Below are 21212 nucleotides of genomic sequence, written 5' to 3' on the forward strand. Positions count from 1 at the left end.
ATTTACCCCTTTAATTCTGGATGGTGGTCATTCACAGTGCTGTTTTAGGGCTTGTTCTTATTTACCCCTTTCATTGTGGCTGGTGGTATTTCACAGTACTGCTTTATGGCTTGTTGTTATTTACCCCTTTAATTCTTACTGGTGGTCATTCACAGTACTCTTGTATGGCTTGTTGTTATTTACACCTTTAATTCTCAGTGTTGGCAATTCGCAGTACTGTTTTTTGGTTTGTTGTTATTTACCCCTTTAGTTCTGCATGGTGGTCATTCACAATACTGTTTTATGGCTTGTTGTTATTTACCCCTTTAATTCTGGATGGCGCTCATTCACAATACTATTTTATTTTATTTATTTTTATTTTATTTTACATTTGTTTACCGGGATAATCCAACTGGATTCATGTCCATTTTCAGCAGAGGCCCGGGGAGAAAAGCTCCAAACAGTGGTAAACTGAATTAAAGTTACAGAAACAATTACAATTCACAGCACATTAACAAATAATTTCCAAAGTATCATGCAGGATGAAAGAGAATAGACACAGTACAGATATTTACAGTGAAAGCCAGGTCACCTGAGATCTAAACATAGTCAGGGAATCAGCTAGCCAGGATTTATGCAATGGCAATTCCATGTTGACCCCAAGTATAGTTTAAGTTTAGCTTTAAATTGACTTAAAGAGGAGAGTGAGGTAATATCTGGAGGTAGTTTGTTCCATGTTCTACCTGCCGAGTTGGTAAGGAGAGAGTCACCGGCTATATTATTAGTTTTACAGGTCTGAATGAGGAGTCGGCTGGATGAACGCAGTGGTCTAGGGTTGTTGCACGGGGTAACCAGTTTTTTAAGCGAAGGGGTGTAGTCAGGGTTGTATATTATTTTGTGGGTCAGAACTAGTAAGTTGTATAATATTAAATTTGGTAGCTCAAGCCATTTAAGCTGGGTTAGGTTGGCACAATGATGGGCCCTGAAAGGTGACCCAGTAACAAACCTAGCGATGTGATTGTAACAAATGGTAAGTTTGTTCATGACAGTTTTACTGGTATTATGGAGAACAGGGGATGCATACAGGAGAGTAGAGAGAAGGTGAGTTTGAGCAATAGCAATTTTGGCTTGGGGAGTCAGGAAGCTTTTTATTCTATATAACGAACCTAGTTTCTTATTAATAGTTTTGATCATTTGGTTTACATGTATATCAAATTTTAGGTTGTTGTCAATAGTCACCCCTAGTAATTTTGTAGAGAGGTCTGGAGAGATTATGGTCCCGTCCTTGGCTTGGATTGTAAAGTTAATGGTGTTAGACCTTTGTGTAGGTAGAAATAACAGCATTTTAGTTTTTTTGGGATTAAGTATCAGGCTCCGACTATAGAGCCAGTTTTCTATTTTGTTAAATGTGGATTGCGTCATTGATTGTAACTCTGTGGGGGTTGTGCCAGAGCAGATCAGCGTAGAGTCATCTGCATATTGGATACAACTGGCATTAGGTATGACAGTATTCAAGTCATTGATGAAAATGGAGAATAACAGTGGTCCTAATATGGATCCTTGTGGGACACCCAATGTGTTGGGTAATAATGTAGAGAGTTTAGTCTGCCATAATACCGCCTGTTTTCTACCATTTAGATAGGAACTAAACCATTGAAGGGCTTTAGCGTCTAGACAAAGTGATTGCAGAGTATTAATTAGAAGTTTGTGGTCCACCATATCAAAGGCTTTGGACAGGTCCAAAAATAGTGCAGAGGAAATATTGTTATTATTGTGATGGGTATTTATGGTATTGGAGAAGACAAGTAGGGCTGAGGTAGTACTATGGAGAGGTCTGAAACCATGTTGGGTGTCTGCCAGTAGATTGTTGGAAAGAAGGTGTTGCATAAACTGTTTTTGAACACATTTTTCCATTATCTTTGCTAGAGGAGAAAGTATAGAAATGGGCCTGTAATTCGAGAGTTCGGTGGAAGTGCCACCTTTATGAAGAGGAATTACATAGGATATCTTCCAGATATCAGGAATTTTAGCCTCTGCTAAAGAACGATTGATAAGTAATGACACAGGGTAGGCAATGGTCTCAGCTGATTTTTGCAAGTATTCAGCTGGAAGTTGATCAGCTGAGAGTGTGGTGGGTTTTAGTTTTCTGATTAATTTGCAGATAAACTAAGTGGCTACTGGTTGAAAATTAAGTAAGGGAAGATTTTTCAAGGTGGGAGTATCTAGACTGTGGGAGCTGAGTGGCAGTTGGTTGGAGAGGGCTTGGATTGTCTCAGTGAAGAAGCGGTTGAAGCTGTTGGAGACTACATCTGGGGGTTTATCGATGAGTGTGGCTGGGACAGGGGTGGTAGAGCGACCAGGGTGAAGTAGCTTGTTTAGTGCAGCCCAGAATTTTTGTGGGTGGTTTTGATGTTCTGTCTGCAGTTTATAATAGTATTGTCTTTTGTCAAGTAATATTTGTCTTTTGGTTTCATTCCTAAGTTGTTTGTAGTTAATTTGGTTGAGAGGGAGTTTAGTGGTTCGCCATACGGTCCAAGCTTTTTTTCTAAGATTAATTTTGAGCCTGGTCTCTTTTGAAAGCCATGGAACATCTACTGTCTTAGTTTTCTTTGAGCGAATAGGAGCATGAAGATTAAGAATTTCTAGGAATTTTTTGTTGAAATACAGCACTGCTTCATCTAGGGGTAGATGTTTTAGCATGGCCCAGTTGCAAGAATTTAATTCTAGTTGAAATCTGGTCAGGTCAAATTTCTTTTTATTTCTGACAGATCTTAGTAAAGGTTGTTTGGGAATGGCTATTTAGTGCTTAGTTATATAGGTGAGGTGGTGGTCACTTAAGCTATCAGGGAGGGTACCAGATGTATATAGGTTAGGATGACTATTAATAAGCACCCAGTCAAGTATACTCTCTTTCTGGTTAGACTTGCCTATCCTAGTGGGGGTGTTAATAATTTGCATGAAATAATGTAGGTTAATATGGGTGGAAGGAGCTTCTGGGGAACAGGTAGTCCAATCTATATTAAAGTCTCCAAGAACTAAGGTTTCTTGAGGGTAGTGGCTAGATATCCAATGAAGGATGGCTTCAAGAGTATCTATGTTATTACCTGGGGGAATATACACACAGATTATGTAAATAAATTTATTAATGTTAATTTGTAGTTTGGAAATTAGGATTTCTGCGTTGTTAATCTGAGGTGGTTGTATGATATCTGTTGATACTATTAGATCGGATTTATAGAGTATGGCTACCCCACCCCCTTTTCTAAAGATTCGGTCTCTCCTATGTATATTGTACCCGGGGAGTAAAATTTCATTATCAGTAGTGGTGGGTTTTAACCATGTTTCAGTTAGGCACAGGATCTCTGGGGAGAGGTCAGCCATGAGTGCATGAAGTTCATGTACCTTGTTGTTGATGCTTCTAATGTTCAGATGACAAGTAAAAAGAGAATTGGCAGGGCGAGAGATTATAGGGTGGAAGCTAGGGTCTTTGTAAGGGGGAGTGTACAAGTCAGTGTTGGTTGGGCCAGGGTTGGGGTGTATATCCCCATCTGGTAGTAGATTAAGTCTAAGTTTGGAGATAAGTTTCAAGAATTTATTTACAATTTTGTGAGTATGCTTCAGTTTGGGGCTAATGTTTTTGAGGCGTATGGGTGTGGAAGTAGTGAGCAAGAAGTTGGGTTAACCCAACTGCCATGGATGTGAAAATAGTTAGGAGTTTTAGTGTCAAAAGTGATGGTATCGGCTTTAGGAGTTGAGAACCCTAAGAGAGGTTGGGTTTCATACAAGGTTATGAGATATGGGGCTAATAGTAATGGTACTAGAATGGCTTGTTTTTATTTACCACTTTAATTCTGGCTGGTTATCATTCACAGTACTGTTTTATGGCTTGTTGTTATTTACCCCTTTAATTCTGGATGGTGGTCATTCACAGTACTGTTTTATGGATTGTTGTTATTTACCCCTTTAATTCTGGATGGTGGTCATTCACAGTACTGTTTTATGGCTTGTAGTTATTTACCACTTTAATTCTGGCTGGTGGTCATTCACAGTACTGTTTTATGGCTTGTAGTTATTTACAACTTTAATTCTGGCTGGTGGTCATTCATAGTGCTGTTATTTACCCTCTTAGTTCTGGCTGGTGCTCATACAAAATACTGTTTTATGCCTTGTTGTTATTTACCCGTTTAATTCTGGATGGTGCTCATTCACAGTACTATTTACCCTTTTAATTCTGGAAAGTGGTCATTCTTAGTACTGTTTTATGCCTTGTTGTTATTTACCCATTTAATTCTGGATGGTGCTCATTCACAGTACTATTTACCCTTTTAATTCTGGAAAGTGGTCATTCTTAGTACTGTTTTATGGCTTGTTGTTATTTACCCTTTAATTCTGGATGGTGGTCATTTACATCACTGTTTTATGGCTTGTTGTTACCCCTTTCATTCTGCATTGTGGTCTTTCACAGTGCTGTTTTACGGCTTGTTTTTATTTACTCCTTTAATTCTGGCTGGTGGCCATTCACAGTACTGTTTTATGGCTTCTTGTTATTTACCCTTTTAATTCTGGATGGTGGTCATTCACAGTACTGTTATTTACCCCTTTAATTCTGGATGGTGGTCATTCCCAGTACTTTTTTATGGCTTGTTATTTACTTCTTTTATTCTGGATTTTGGTTATTCACAGTACTGTTTTATGGCTTGTTGTTATTTACCCTTTTAATTCTGTCTGGTGGTCATTCACAGTCCTGTTTTATGGCTTGTAGTTAGTTAACACTTTAATTCGGGATGGTGGTCATTCACAATACTGTTTTATGACTTGTTTTTTAACCCTTTAATTCTGGATGGTGGTCATTTACAGTGCTGTTTTCTGGCTTGTTATTTTCCACATTAATTCAGTTTGCTGGTCATTCACATTACTATTTACCCCTTTAATTCTAGATGGTGGCCATTCAGAGTACTATTTTATGGTGTGATGTTATTTACCCCCTTTAATTCTGGTTGGTGGTCTTTCACAATTTTGTTTTATGGCTTGTTTTTATTTACCCCTTTAATTCGGGATGGTGGTCATTCACAGTATTATTTTATGGTATGTTGTTATTTACCCCTTTAATTCTGGATGGTGGTCATTCACAGTACTGTTTTATGGCTTGTTGTTATTTTCCCATTTAATTCTGGATGGTGGGCATTCAAAGTACTGTCTTAGGGTTTTTGTTTTTTACCCCTTTAATTCTGGAAGGTAGTCATTCACAGTACTGTTTGTTCCTTGTTGTCATTTACCCCTATAATTCTGGATGGTGGTCATTCACGGTACTTTTTATGGCTTGTTTTTATTTACCCCTTTAATTTTTGCTGGTGGCCATTCACAGTACTGTTTTATGACTTGTTGATATTTACCCATTTAATTATGGATAGTAGTCATTCACAGTACTGTTTTATGGCTTGTTATTTACCCCTTTAGTTCTGACTGGTGGTAATTCACAGTACTGTTTTACGGCTTGTTGTTATTTACCCCTTTAATTCTGGCTGGTGGCCATTCACAGTACTGTTTTATGGCTTCTTGTTATTTACCCTTTTAATTCTGGATGGTGGTCATTCACAGTACTGTTATTTACCCCTTTAATTCTGGATGGCGGTCATTCACAGTACTCTTTTATGGTTTGTTGTTATTTTCCCTTTAATTCTGGATGGTGGTCATTCACAGTACTGTTATTTACCTCTTTAATTCTGGATGGTGATCATTCTCAGTACTTTTTTATGGCTTGTTATTTACTTCTTTTATTCTCGATTTTGGTTATTCACAGTACTGTTTTATGGCTTGTTGTTATTTACCCTTTTAATTCTGTCTGGTGGTCATTCACAGTCCTGTTTTATGGCTTGTAGTTAGTTAACACTTTAATTCAGGATGGTGGTCATTCACAATACTGTTTTTTGACTTGTTGTTTTTTAACCCTTTAATTCTGGATGGTGGTCATTTACAGTGCTGTTTTCTGGCTTGTTATTTTCCACATTAATTCGGTATGCTGGTCATTCACATTACTATTTACCCCTTTAATTCTAGATGGTGGCCATTCAGAGTACTATTTTATGGTGTGATGTTATTTACCCCTTTAATTCTGGTTGGTGGTCATTCACAATTTTGTTTTATGGCTTGTTTTTATTTACCCCTTTAATTCGGGATGGTGGTCATTCACAGTATTATTTTATGATATGTTGTTATTTACCCCTTTAATTCTGGATGGTGGTCATTCACAATACTGTTTTATGGCTTGTTGTTATTTTCCCATTTAGTTCTGTTTGGTGGGCATTCAAAGTACTGTCTTAGGGTTTTTGTTTTTTACCCCTTTAATTCTGGAAGGTAGTCATTCACAGTACTGTTTGTTCCTTGTTGTCATTTACCCCTTTAATTCTGGATGGTGGTCATTCACAGTACTTTTTATGGCTTATTTTTATTTACCCCTTTAATTCCTGCTGGTGGCCATTCACAGTACTGTTTTATGACTTGTTGATATTTACCCATTTAATTATGGATAGTAGTCATTCACAGTACTGTTTTATGGCTTGTTATTTACCCCTTTAGTTCTGACTGGTGGTAATTCACAGTACTGTTTTACGGCTTGTTGTTATTTACCCCTTTAATTCTGACTGGTGGCCATTCACAGTACTGTTTTATGGCTTCTTGTTATTTACCCTTTTAATTCTGGATGGTGGTCATTCACAGTACTGTTATTTACCCCTTTAATTCTGGATGGTGGTCATTCACAGTACTCTTTTATGGTTTGTTGTTATTTTCCCCTTTAATTCTGGATGGTGGGCATTCACAGTACTGTTATTTACCCCTTTAATTCTGGATGGTGGGCATTCTCACTACTTTTTTATGGCTTGTTATTTACTTCTTTTATTCTCGATTTTGGTTATTCACAGTACTGTTTTATGGCTTGTTGTTATTTACCCTTTTAATTCTGTCTGGTGGTCATTCACAGTCCTGTTTTATGGCCTGTAGTTAGTTAACACTTTAATTCGGGATGGTGGTCATTTACAATACTGTTTTATGACTTGTTTTTTAACCCTTTAATTCTGGATGGTGGTCATTTACAGTGCTGTTTCTGGCTTGTTATTTTCCACATTAATTCGGTTTGCTGGTCATTCACATTACTATTTACCCCTTTAATTCTAGATGGTGGCCATTCAGAGTTCTATTTTATGGTGTGATGTTATTTACCCCCTTTAATTCTGGTTGGTGGTCATTCACAATTTTGTTTTATGGCTTGTTTTATTTACCCCTTTAATTCGGGATGGTGGTCATTCACAGTATTATTTTATGGTATGTTGTTATTTACCCCTTTAATTCTGGATGGTGGTCATTCACAGTACTGTTTTATGGCTTGTTGTTATTTTCCCATTTAATTCTGGATGGTGGGCATTCAAAGTACTGTCTTAGGGTTTTTGTTTTTTACCCCTTTAATTCTGGAAGGTAGTCATTCACAGTACTGTTTGTTCCTTGTTGTCATTTACCCCTATAATTCTGGATGGTGGTCATTCACGGTACTTTTTATGGCTTGTTTTTATTTACCCCTTTAATTCTTGCTGGTGGCCATTCACAGTACTGTTTTATGACTTGTTGATATTTACCCATTTAATTATGGATAGTAGTCATTCACAGTACTGTTTTATGGCTTGTTATTTACCCCTTTAGTTCTGACTGGTGGTAATTCACAGTACTGTTTTACGGCTTGTTGTTATTTACCCCTTTAATTCTGGCTTGTGGCCATTCACAGTACTGTTTTATGGCTTCTTGTTATTTACCCTTTTAATTCTGGATGGTGGTCATTCACAGTACTGTTATTTACCCCTTTAATTCTGGATGGCGGTCATTCACAGTACTCTTTTATGGTTTGTTGTTATTTTCCCCTTTAATTCTGGATGGTGGTCATTCACAGTACTGTTATTTACCTCTTTAATTCTGGATGGTGATCATTCTCAGTACTTTTTTATGGCTTGTTATTTACTTCTTTTATTCTCGATTTTGGTTATTCACAGTACTGTTTTATGGCTTGTTGTTATTTACCCTTTTAATTCTGTCTGGTGGTCATTCACAGTCCTGTTTTATGGCTTGTAGTTAGTTAACACTTTAATTCGGGATGGTGGTCATTCACAATACTGTTTTTTGACTTGTTGTTTTTTAACCCTTTAATTCTGGATGGTGGTCATTTACAGTGCTGTTTTCTGGCTTGTTATTTTCCACATTAATTCGGTATGCTGGTCATTCACATTACTATTTACCCCTTTAAATCTAGATGGTGGCCATTCAGAGTACTATTTTATGGTGTGATGTTATTTACCCCTTTAATTCTGGTTGGTGGTCATTCACAATTTTGTTTTATGGCTTGTTTTTATTTACCCCTTTAATTCGGGATGGTGGTCATTCACAGTATTATTTTATGGTATGTTGTTATTTACCCCTTTAATTCTGGATGGTGGTCATTCACAGTACTGTTTTATGGCTTGTTGTTATTTTCCCATTTAATTCTGTTTGGTGGGCATTCAAAGTACTGTCTTGGGTTTTTGTTTTTTACCCCTTTAATTCTGGAAGGTAGTCATTCACAGTACTGTTTGTTCCTTGTTGTCATTTACCCCTTTAATTCTGGATGGTGGTCATTCACAGTACTTTTTATGGCTTTTTTTTATTTACCCCTTTAATTCCTGCTGGTGGCCATTCACAGTACTGTTTTATGACTTGTTGATATTTACCCATTTAATTATGGATAGTAGTCATTCACAGTACTGTTTTATGGCTTGTTATTTACCCCTTTAGTTCTGACTGGTGGTAATTCACAGTACTGTTTTACGGCTTGTTGTTATTTACCCCTTTAATTCTGACTGGTGGCCATACACAGTACTGTTTTACGGCTTGTTGTTATTTACCCCTTTAATTCTGACTGGTGGCCATTCACAGTACTGTTTTATGGCTTCTTGTTATTTACCCTTTTAATTCTTGATGGTGGTCATTCACAGTACTGTTATTTACCCCTTTAATTCTGGATGGTGGTCATTCACAGTACTCTTTTATGGTTTGTTGTTATTTTCCCCTTTAATTCTGGATGGTGGGCATTCACAGTACTGTTATTTACCCCTTTAATTCTGGATGGTGGGCATTCTCACTACTTTTTTATGGCTTGTTATTTACTTCTTTTATTCTCGATTTTGGTTATTCACAGTACTGTTTTATGGCTTGTTGTTATTTACCCTTTTAATTCTGTCTGGTGGTCATTCACAGTCCTGTTTTATGGCTTGTAGTTAGTTAACACTTTAATTCGGGATGGTGGTCATTCACAATACTGTTTTATGACTTGTTTTTTAACCCTTTAATTCTGGATGGTGGTCATTTACAGTGCTGTTTTCTGGCTTGTTATTTTCCACATTAATTTGGTTTGCTGGTCATTCACATTACTATTTACCCCTTTAATTCTAGATGGTGGCCATTCAGAGTACTATTTTATGGTGTGATGTTATTTACCCCCTTTAATTCTGGTTGGTGGTCATTCACAATTTTGTTTTATGGCTTGTTTTTATTTACCCCTTTAATTACGGGATGGTGGTCATTCACAGTATTATTTTATGGTATGTTGTTATTTACCCCTTTAATTCTGGATGGTGGTCATTCACAGTACTGTCTTAGGGTTTTTGTTTTTTACCCCTTTAATTCTGGAAGGTAGTCATTCACAGTACTGTTTGTTCCTTGTTGTCATTTACCCCTATAATTCTGGATGGTGGTCATTCACGGTACTTTTTATGGCTTGTTTTTATTTACCCCTTTAATTCTTGCTGGTGGCCATTCACAGTACTGTTTTATGACTTGTTGATATTTACCCATTTAATTATGGATAGTAGTCATTCACAGTACTGTTTTATGGCTTGTTATTTACCCCTTTAGTTCTGACTGGTGGTAATTCACAGTACTGTTTTACGGCTTGTTGTTATTTACCCCTTTAATTCTGGCTGGTGGCCATTCACAGTACTGTTTTATGGCTTCTTGTTATTTACCCTTTTAATTCTGGATGGTGGTCATTCACAGTACTGTTATTTACCCCTTTAATTCTGGATGGCGGTCATTCACAGTACTCTTTTATGGTATGTTGTTATTTACCCCTTTAATTCTGGATGGCGGTCATTCACAGTATTCTTTTATGGCTTGTTATTTTCCCCTTTAATTCTGGATGGTGGTCATTCACAGTATTATTTTATGGTATGTTGTTATTTACCCCTTTAATTCTGGATGGTGGTCATTCACAGTACTCTTTTATGGCTTGTTATTTTCCCCTTTAATTCTGGATGGTGGGCATTCAAAGTACTGTCTTATGGCTTTTTGTTTTTAACCCATTTAATTCTGTAAGTTAGTCATTCATAGTATTGTTTGTTGCTTGTTTTCATTTACCCATTTAATTCTGGATGGTGGTCATTCACAGGACTGTTTTATGGCTTGTTGTTATTTACTATCATAAGTCTGGGTGGAGGTCATTCACAGTACTGTTATTTACCCCTTTAATTCTGGATGGTGGTCATTCACAGTGCTGTTTTATGGCTTGTTCTTATTTATCCCTTTCATTCTGGCTGGTGGTATTTCACAGTACTGTTTTATGGCTTGTTGTTATTTACCCCTTTAATTCTTACTGGTGGTCATTCGCAGTACTCTTGTATGGCTTGTTGTTATTTACACCTTTAATTCTCAGTGTTGGCAATTCGCAGTACTGTTTTTTGGTTTGTTGTTATTTACCCCTTTAGTTCTGCATGGTGGTCATTCACAATTCTGTTTTATGGCTTGTTGTTATTTACCCCTTTAATTCTGGATGGGTTTTAGTTTTCTGATTAATTTGCAGATAAACTAAGTGGCTACTGGTTGAAAGTTAAGTAAGGGAAGATTTTTCAAGGTGGGAGTATCTAGACTGTGGGAGCTGAGTGGCAGTTGGTTGGAGAGGGCTTGGATTGTCTCAGTGAAGAAGCGGTTGAAGCTGTTGGAGACTACATCTGGGGGTTTATCGATGAGTGTGGCTGGGACAGGGGTGGTAGAGCGACCAGGGTGAAGTAGCTTGTTTAGTGCAGCCCAGAATTTTTGTGGGTGGTTTTGATGTTCTGTCTGCAGTTTATAATAGTATTGTCTTTTGTCAAGTAATATTTGTCTTTTGGTTTCATTCCTAAGTTGTTTGTAGTTAATTTGGTCGAGAGGGAGTTTAGTGGTTCGCCATACGGTCCAAGCTTTTTTTCTAAGATTAATTTTGAGCCTGGTCTCTTTTGAAAGCCATGGAACATCTACTGTCTTAGTTTTCTTTGAGCGAATAGGAGCATGAAGATTAAAAATTTCTAGGAATTTTTTGTTGAAATACAGCACTGCTTCATCTAGGGGTAGATGTTTTAGCATGGCCCAGTTGCAAGAATTTAATTCTAGTTGAAATCTGGTCAGGTCAAATTTCTTTTTATTTCTGACAGATCTTAGTAAAGGTTGTTTGGGAATGGCTATTTAGTGCTTAGTTATATAGGTGAGGTGGTGGTCACTTAAGCTATCAGGGAGGGTACCAGATGTATATAGGTTAGGATGACTATTAATAAGCACCCAGTCAAGTATACTCTCTTTCTGGTTAGACTTGCCTATCCTAGTGGGGGTGTTAATAATTTGCGTGAAATAATGTAGGTTAATATGGGTGGAAGGAGCTTCTGGGGAAAAGGTAGTCCAATCTATATTAAAGTCTCCAAGAACTAAGGTTTCTTGAGGGTAGTGGCTAGATATCCAATGAAGGATGGCTTCAAGAGTATCTATGTTATTACCTGGGGGAATATACACACAGATTATGTAAATAAATTTATTAATGTTAATTTGTAGTTTGGAAATTAGGATTTCTGCGTTGTTAATCTGAGGTGGTTGTATGATATCTGTTGATACTATTAGATCAGATTTATAGAGTATGGCTACCCCACCCCCTTTTCTAAAGATTCGGTCTCTCCTATGTATATTGTACCCGGGGAGTAAAATTTCATTATCAGTAGTGGTGGGTTTTAACCATGTTTCAGTTAGGCACAGGATCTCTGGGGAGAGGTCAGCCATGAGTGCATGAAGTTCATGTACCTTGTTGTTGATGCTTCTAATGTTCAGATGACAAGTAAAAAGAGAATTGGCAGGGCGAGAGATTATAGGGTGGAAGCTAGGGTCTTTGTAAGGGGGAGTGTACAAGTCAGTGTTGGTTGGGCCAGGGTTGGGGTGTATATCCCCATCTGGTAGTAGATTAAGTCTAAGTTTGGAGATAAGTTTCAAGAATTTATTTACAATTTTGTGAGTATGCTTCAGTTTGGGGCTAATTTTTTTTGAGGCGTATGGGTGTGGAAGTAGTGAGCAAGAAGTTGGGTTAACCCAACTGCCATGGATGTGAAAATAGTCAGGAGTTTTAGTGTCAAAAGTGATGGTATCGGCTTTAGGAGTTGAGAACCCTAAGAGAGGTTGGGTTTCATACAAGGTTATGAGATATGGGGCTAATAGTAATGGTACTAGAATGGCTTGTTTTTATTTACCACTTTAATTCTGGCTGGTTATCATTTACAGTACTGTTTTATGGCTTGTTGTTATTTACCCCTTTAATTCTGGATGGTGGTCATTCACAGTACTGTTTTATGGATTGTTGTTATTTACCCCTTTAATTCTGGATGGTGGTCATTCACAGTACTGTTTTATGGCTTGTAGTTATTTACCACTTTAATTCTGGCTGGTGGTCATTCAAAGTACTGTTTTATGGCTTGTAGTTATTTACAACTTTAATTCTGGCTGGTGGTCATTCATAGTGTTGTTATTTACCCTCTTAGTTCTGGCTGGTGCTCATACAAAATACTGTTTTATGCCTTGTTGTTATTTACCCGTTTAATTCTGGATGGTGCTCATTCACAGTACTATTTACCCTTTAATTCTGGAAAGTGGTCATTCTTAGTACTGTTTTATGCCTTGTTGTTATTTACCCGTTTAATTCTGGATGGTGCTCATTCACAGTACTATTTTCCCTTTTAATTCTGGAAAGTGGTCATTCTTAGTACTGTTTTATGGCTTGTTGTTATTTACCCCTTTAATTCTGGATGGTGGTCATTTACATCACTGTTTTATGGCTTGTTGTTACCCCTTTCATTCTGCATTGTGGTCTTTCACAGTGCTGTTTTACGGCTTGTTTTTATTTACTCCTTTAATTCTGGCTGGTGGCCATTCACAGTACTGTTTTATGGCTTCTTGTTATTTACCCTTTTAATTCTGGATGGTGGTCATTCACAGTACTGTTATTTACCCCTTTAATTCTGGATGGTGGTCATTCCCAGTACTTTTTTATGGCTTGTTATTTACTTCTTTTATTCTGGATTTTGGTTATTCACAGTACTGTTTTATGGCTTGTTGTTATTTACCCCTTTAATTCTGTCTGGTGGTCATTCACAGTCCTGTTTTATGGCTTGTAGTTAGTTAACACTTTAATTCTGGATGGTGGTCATTCACAATACTGTTTTATGACTTGTTGTTTTTTTAACCCTTTAATTCTGGATGGTGGTCTTTTACAGTGCTGTTTTATGGCTTGTTATTTTCCGCATTAATTTTGTATGCTGGTCATTCACATTACTATTTACCCCTTTAATTCTAGATGGTGGCCATTCAGAGTACTATTTTATGGTGTGATGTTATTTACCCCTTTAATTCTGGTTGGTGGTCATTCACAATTTTGTTTTATGGCTTGTTTTTATTTACCCCTTTAATTCGGGATGGTGGTCATTCACAGTATTATTTTATGGTATGTTGTTATTTACCCCTTTAATTCTGGATGGTGGTCATTCACAGTACTGTTTTATGGTTTGTTGTTATTTTCCCATTTAATTCTGGATGGTGGGCATTCAAAGTACTGTCTTAGGGTTTTTGTTTTTTACACCTTTAATTCTGGAACGTAGTCATACACAGTACTGTTTGTTGTTTGTTGTCATTTACCCCTTTAATTCTGGATGGTGGTCATTCACGGTACTTTTTATGGCTTGTTTTTATTTACCCCTTTAATTCTTGCTGGTGGCCATTCACAGTACTGTTTTATGACTTGTTGATATTTACCCATTTAATTATGGATAGTAGTCATTCACAGTACTGTTTTATGGCTTGTTATTTACCCCTTTAGTTCTGACTGGTGGTAATTCACAGTACTGTTTTACGGCTTGTTGTTATTTACCCCTTTAATTCCTGATGGTGGTCATTCACAGTACTGTTTTATGGCTTGCTGTTATTTATCCCTTTAATTCTGAATGGTGGTCATTCACAGTATTGTTATTTACCATTTTAATTTAGGATGGTGATCATTCACAGTACTGTTTTATGGCTTGTTGTTATTCACCCTATTACTTCTGGATGGTGGTCATTCTCTGTACTGTTTTATGGCTTGTTGTTATTAACCCATTTAATTCTGGATGGTGGTCATTCACAGTATTGTTATTTACCCATTTAATTCAGAAATATGAAATATGCAACATAGCCTTTTATTTAATAATATTCATACTATTTTTTGTTCATTTAAATGAATTATATTTTGTTAAAAGCTATATAGTAATAATCATAGTCATTTGGTTATATACTGAGAAATTCCATTAACTTGTCTATTTATACTTTAATAGTAATTTAAGCATATATATATATATTCATACTAATTATTCAGTTTTCAATTAATTTCAGCATATGTTTTGTGCAATAATGCCTTACATTTAATAGTATGCACAATATTTTTAGTTTAAATGAAATGCATTTTGTTAAAGGCATCGTAGTAATAGCAATGGTACTTTTAAAGTAGACAAGAGCTAGCATTCATTGCATACTCATGCTGCAATTGAAAGAAGCTTTGAAGCCTTTTGATTTGTTGGTGATTGTAATTGATTAATAGTTTTATTGAATTATGAAGATGTATTTGATTATATAACTCCATGGTTTTACTTCAATGTTTATGGTCTGAGGAAGCGTATTTTAAGATACGCGAAAGCGCTTACCGTTCAATAAATTTTACCAGTTTTTCTCAATATTGGTCGTGGTGAGTCCGAAGTTTGTTATATTTATATCATTCACAGTACTGTTTTATGGCTTGTTATTTACCCCTTTAGTTCTGTCTGGTGGTAATTCACAGTACTGTTTTACGGCTTGTTGTTATTTACCCCTTTAATTCTGGGTGGTGGTCATTCACAGTACTGTTTTATGGCTTGCTGTTATTTATTCCTTTAATTCTGAATGGTGGTCATTCACAGTATTGTTATTTACCATTTTAATTTAGGATGGTGATCATTCACAGTACTGTTTTATGGCTTGTTATTCACCCTTTTACTTCTGGATGGTGGTCATTCTCTGTACTGTTTTATGGCTTGTTGTTATTAACCCATTTAATTCTGGATGGTGGTCATTCACAGTATTGTTATTTACCCCTTTAATTCTGGATGATGGTCATTCATATTACTGTTTTATGGCTTGTTCTTATTTACTCCTTTAGTTCTGGCTGGTGGTAATTCACAGTACTGTTTTATGGCTGGTTGTTATTTACCCCTTTAATTCTGGATGGTGGTCATTCACATTACTGTTTCATGGCTTCTTGTTATTTACCCCTTTAGTTCTGGATGGTGGTCATTCATAGTACTGTTATTTACCACTTTATTTCCGGATAGTGGTCATCCACAGTACTGTTTTATGGCTTGTTATTTGCTCCTTTAATTTTTGATGGTGGTCATTCACACTAGTGTTGTACGGCTTGTTGTTATTTACCCATTTAATTCTGTATTATAGTTATTCACAGTACTGTTTTATAGCTTGTTGTTATTTACCACTTTAATTCTGGCTGGTGGTCTTTCGCCGAACTGTTTTATGGCTTGTGGCTATTTACCCCTTTAATTCTGGATGGTGGTCATTCACAGTACTGTTTTATGGCCTGTTTTTTACCCCTTTAATTCTGGATGGCGGTCATTCACATTGCTGTTTTATGGGTTGTTGTTATTTACCCCTTTAATTCGGTATGCTGGTCGTTCACAGTACTATTTACTCCTTTAATTCTGGATGGTGGCCATTCACAGTACTATTTTATGGCATGTTGTTATTTACCGCTTTAATTATGGATGGTGGTCATTCACAGTACTGTTTTATGGCTTGTTTTTATTTACCCCTTTAATTCGGGATGGTAGTCATTCACAGTACTATTTCATGGTGGGTTGTTATTTACCTCTTTAATTCGGGATGGTGGGCATTCAAATTGCTGTCTTATGGCTTCTTGTTAATTACCCCTTTAATTCTGGATGGTAGTCATTCACAGTACAGTTTTATTGCTTGTTGTCATTTACCCCTTTAATTCTGAATGGTGGTCATTCACAATACTTTTTATGGCTTGTAGTTATTTACCCCTTTAATTTTGGCTGGTGGCCTTTCACACTACTATTTTATGACTTGTTGTTATTTACCCCTTTAATTATGGATGGTGGTCATTCACAGTAGTTTTATGGCTTGTTATTTACCCCTTTAATTCTGACTGGTGGTCATTCGCAGTACTGTTTTTTGGCTTGTTGTTATTTACCCCTTTAATTCTGGATGGCGGTCATTCAAAATACTCTTGTATGGCTTATTGTTATTTACCCCTTTAATTCTGAATGGTGATCATTCACAGTACTGATATTTACCCATTTAATTCAGGATGGTGGTCATTCACAGTACTGTTTTATAGCTTGTTGTTATTTTCCCATTTAATTTTGGATGGTGGTCATTCACAGTACTGTAATTTACCCCTTTAATTCTGGGTAGTGGTCATTCACAGTACTGTTTTACGGCTTGTTATTTACCCCTTTAATTCTGGCTGGTGGTCATTCACAGTACTGTTTTATGGGTTGTTATTTACCGCTTTAATTCTGGATGGTGGTCATTCACAGTACAGTTTCATGACTTGTTGCTATTTATCCCTTTAATTCTGGCTGGTGGTCAATCACTGTACTGTTTTATGGCATATTTACTTTTTAAATTCTGGATAGTGGTCATTCACAGTAATGTTTTATGGCTTCTTGTTATTTATCCCTTTAATTCTGAATGGTGGCCATTCACAGTACTGTTTATGGCTTGTTGTATTTACCCTTTTTATTCTGGATGGTGGTCATTCACAGTGATGTTATTTACGCCTTTAATTCTGGATGGTGGTCATTCAGAGTACTGTTTTATGGTTTGTTGTTATTTACCCCTTTAATTCTGGATGGTGGTCATTCACAGTACTTTTTTATGACTTGTTATTTACCTCTTTAATTTTGGATGGTGGTCATTCTCAGTACTGTTTTGTGGGATGTTATTTACCCCTTTAATTCTAGATGGTGGTCATTCACAGCACTGTTTTATGGCTTGTTGTTATTTACCACTTTAATTCTGGATAGTGGTCATTCACAGTACTGTTTTTGGCTTGTTGTTATTGACCACTTTAATTCTGGATGGTGGTCATTCACAGTACCCTTTTATGGTTTGTTGTTTTTTACCCCTTTAATTCTGGCTGGTGGTCATTCACAGTATTTTTTAAGTTAAGGCTTTGTGTTATTTACTCCTTTAATTCTGGATAGTGGTCATTCACAGTAATTGTTTATGACTTTTTGTTATTTATCCCTTTAATTCTGGATGGTGGTCATTCACAGTACTGTTTGTTGGCTTCTTGTTATTTACCCCTTTAATTCGGGATGGTGGTCATTCACAGTACTATTTTATGGTGTGTTGTTATTTACCCCTTTCATTTGGGATGGTGGTCATTCACAGTACTGTTTTATGGCTTGTTGTTGTTTTCCCCTTTAATTCTGGATGGTTGGCATTCAAATTACTGTCTTATGGCTTGTTGTTATATACCCCTTTAATTCTGGATGGTAGTCATTCACAGTACAGTTTAATTGCTTGTTGTCATTTACCCCTTTAATTCTGAATGGTGGTCATTCACGATACTTTTTATGGCTTGTTGTTATTTACCCCTTTAATTTTGGTTGGTGGCCATTCACAGTACTATTTTATGACTTGTTATTTACCCCTTTAATTACGGATGGTGGTCATTCACAGTACTGTTTTATGGCTTATTTACCCCTTTAATTCTGACTGGTGGTCATTCACAGTACTGTTTTATGGCTTGTTGTTATTTACCCCTTTAATTCTGGATGGTGGTCATTTACAGTACTGTTTTATGGCTTGTTGTTATTTACCCCTTTAATTCTGGATGGTGGTCATTCAGAATTATCCTATATCACTTATTGCTATTTACCCCTTTAATTCTGAGTGGTGCTCATTCACAGTACTGTTATTTACCCCTTTAATTCTGGATGGTGGTCATTTACAGTACTGTTTTTGGCTTATTCTTAATACCCCCTTAATTCTGGATAGCAGTCATTCACAGTACTGTTTTATTGCTCATTGTTATTTACCTATTTAATTCTGGATGGTGGTCATTCACAGTGCTGTTATTTACCCCTTTAATTCTGGATAGTTGTCATTCACAGTACTGTTTTATGGCTTGTTATTTCCCCCTTTAATTCTGGCTGGTGGTCATTCACAGTACTGTTATGGCTTGTTATTATTTACCTCTTTAATTCTTACTGGTGGTCATTCACAGTACTCTTGTATGGCTTGTTTTTATTTACCACTTAATTTCACAGTGGTGGCAATTCGCAGTACTGTTTTTTGGTTTGTTGTTATTTACCCCTTTAATTCAGGATGGTGGTCATTCACAGTATTGTTTTATAGCTTGCTATTATTTTCCACTTTAATTCTGAATGGTGGTCATTCACAGTACTGTTTTATGGCTTGTTGTTATTTACCCCTTTAAATCTGGATGGTGGTCATTCACAGTACTGCTTTATGGCTTGTTGTTATTTACCCCTTTAATTCTGGATGGTGGTCATTCACAGTACTTTCTTATGGCTTATTGTTATTTAGGCCTTTAATTCTGGCTAGTGGTCATTCACAGTATTGTTTTATGGTTTGTTGTTATTTACCCCTTTAATTCTGGAGAGTGGTCATTCACAGTACTGCTTTATGGCTTGTTGTTAGGTACCCCTTTAATTCTGGATAGTGGTCATTCACAGTAATGTTTTTTGGCTTTTTGTTATTTACCCCTTTAATTCTGGATGGTGGTTATTCGGAGTACTGTTTTATGGCTTGTTATTTACCCCTTTAATTTTGGCTGTTGGTCATTAACAGTACTTTTTTGTGGCCTGTTGTTATTTACCCCTTTAATTCTGGATGGTGGTCATTTACAGTGCTGTTTTATGCGGTGGTGTTATTTACTCCTTTAATTCTGGATGGTGGTTATTCACCGCACTGTTTTATGAATTTTTGTTATTTACCCCTTTAATTCTGGATCCTGGTTATTTTCAGTACTGTTTATGGCTTGTTACCCCTTTAATTCTGGAGAGTGGTCATTCACAGTAATGTTTTTTGGCTTTTTGTTATTTACCCCTTTTATTCTGGATGGTGGTCATTCACAGTACTGTTTTATGGCTTTTTGCTGTTTACCCCTTTAATTTTGGCTGGTGGTTGTTCCCAGTACTGTTTTATGCCTTGTTATTTAACCCTTTAATTATGGATGATGGTCATTCGCAGTACTGTTTTATGGATTGTTGGTATTTACCCCTTTAATTCTGGAGGGAGGTCTTTCACAGTACTGTTTTATGGCTTGTTGTTATTTCCCCCCTTTAATTCTGGTTGGTGGTCATTCACAGTACTGTTGTATAGCTTGTTGTTATTTACCCCTTTAATTCTGGATGTTAGTGATTCACAGTACTGTTTTTTGTTTTTCTTGTAATTTACCCCTTTAATTCTGGATGGTGGTCATTCACAGTACTATTTTTGGCTCGTTGTTATTTACCCCTTTAATTCTGGATATTGGTCATTCGCAGTACTGTTTTATGCCTTGTAGTTATTTACCCCTTTAATTCGAAATGGTGGTCATTCACAGTACTGTTTTATGGCTTGTTGTTATTTACCCCTTTAATTAAGGCTGGTGGTCATTTACAGTACTGTTTTATGGCTTCTTGTTATTTATCTCTTTAATTCTGAGTGGTGGTCATTCACAGTACTTTTTTTTTTGGCTTATTGTTAATAACCCCTTTTATGCAGGATAGTGGTCATTCACAGTAGTGTCTTATGGCTTATTGTTATTTACCCCTTTAATTCTGGAGGGTGGTCATTTGCAGTCCTGTTATTTACTCCTTTAGTTCTGGATGGTGGTCATTCAGAGTACTGTTTTATGGTTTGCTGTTATTTACCCCTTTAATTCTGGATGGTGGGCATTTACAGCACTGCTTTATGGCTTGTTGGTGTTTACCCCTTAATTCTGGATGGTGGTCATTTACAGTACTTTTCTATGGCTTTTTGTTTTTTACCCCTTTAATTCTGGATGGTGGTCATTCACAGCACTGTTTTATGGGTTGTTGTTATTTACCCCTTTAATTTTGGATGATGGTCATTCACAGCACTGTTTTATAGCTTGTTGTTATTTACCCATTTAATTCTGGATGGCGGTCATTCACAGTACTTTTTACCACTTTAATTCTGGATGGTGATCATTCACAGTCCTTTTTAATGGCTTGTTGGTATTTACCCCTTTATTTCTGGATGGTTGTCATTCACAGTACTGTCTTATGGCTTGTTGATATTTGCCCCTTTAATTCTGGCTGGTGGTTATTCACAGTACTGTTTTATGGCTTTTTATTTAACCCTTTAATTCTGGATGGTGGTCAGTCACAGTCCTGTTTTATGGCTTGTTTTTATTTACCCCTTTAATTCTGGATAAAACATTACTTTGAATTACCACCATCCAGAATTAAAGGGTAAATAACAACAAGCCATAAAACAGTACTGTGAATGACCACCATCCGGAATTAAAGGGGTAAATAATAGCACGATGCTTCAGAGATTATCCACATGCAACTAACAACGAGCAAAACTGCAATTCAAACTGTAGCTTGCTACAGATCACCCACCATGTCCCAGGACCCCCATTCTGTATTTTTGGAAACACTGGGTAACATAAAGGTCCTACCAAACACCCTAAATATTGGGTGATTCCAACTACCCAAGCATTAACTGGGAGAGCTACTCAAGTACTAACTCCCTTGCCCAACATTTCCTAGAATGTATAAACTCAAATGCCTTGTAACAACTGGTCAGCACTCCCACCAGAGGTGACAACATATTGGACCTGGTCATCA

The sequence above is a fragment of the Protopterus annectens genome, chromosome 4.part0 (genome assembly GCF_019279795.1).
Source record: "Protopterus annectens isolate FY-2018-M chromosome 4.part0, PAN1.0, whole genome shotgun sequence".
Classification (NCBI taxonomy): Eukaryota; Metazoa; Chordata; order Ceratodontiformes; family Protopteridae; genus Protopterus; species Protopterus annectens.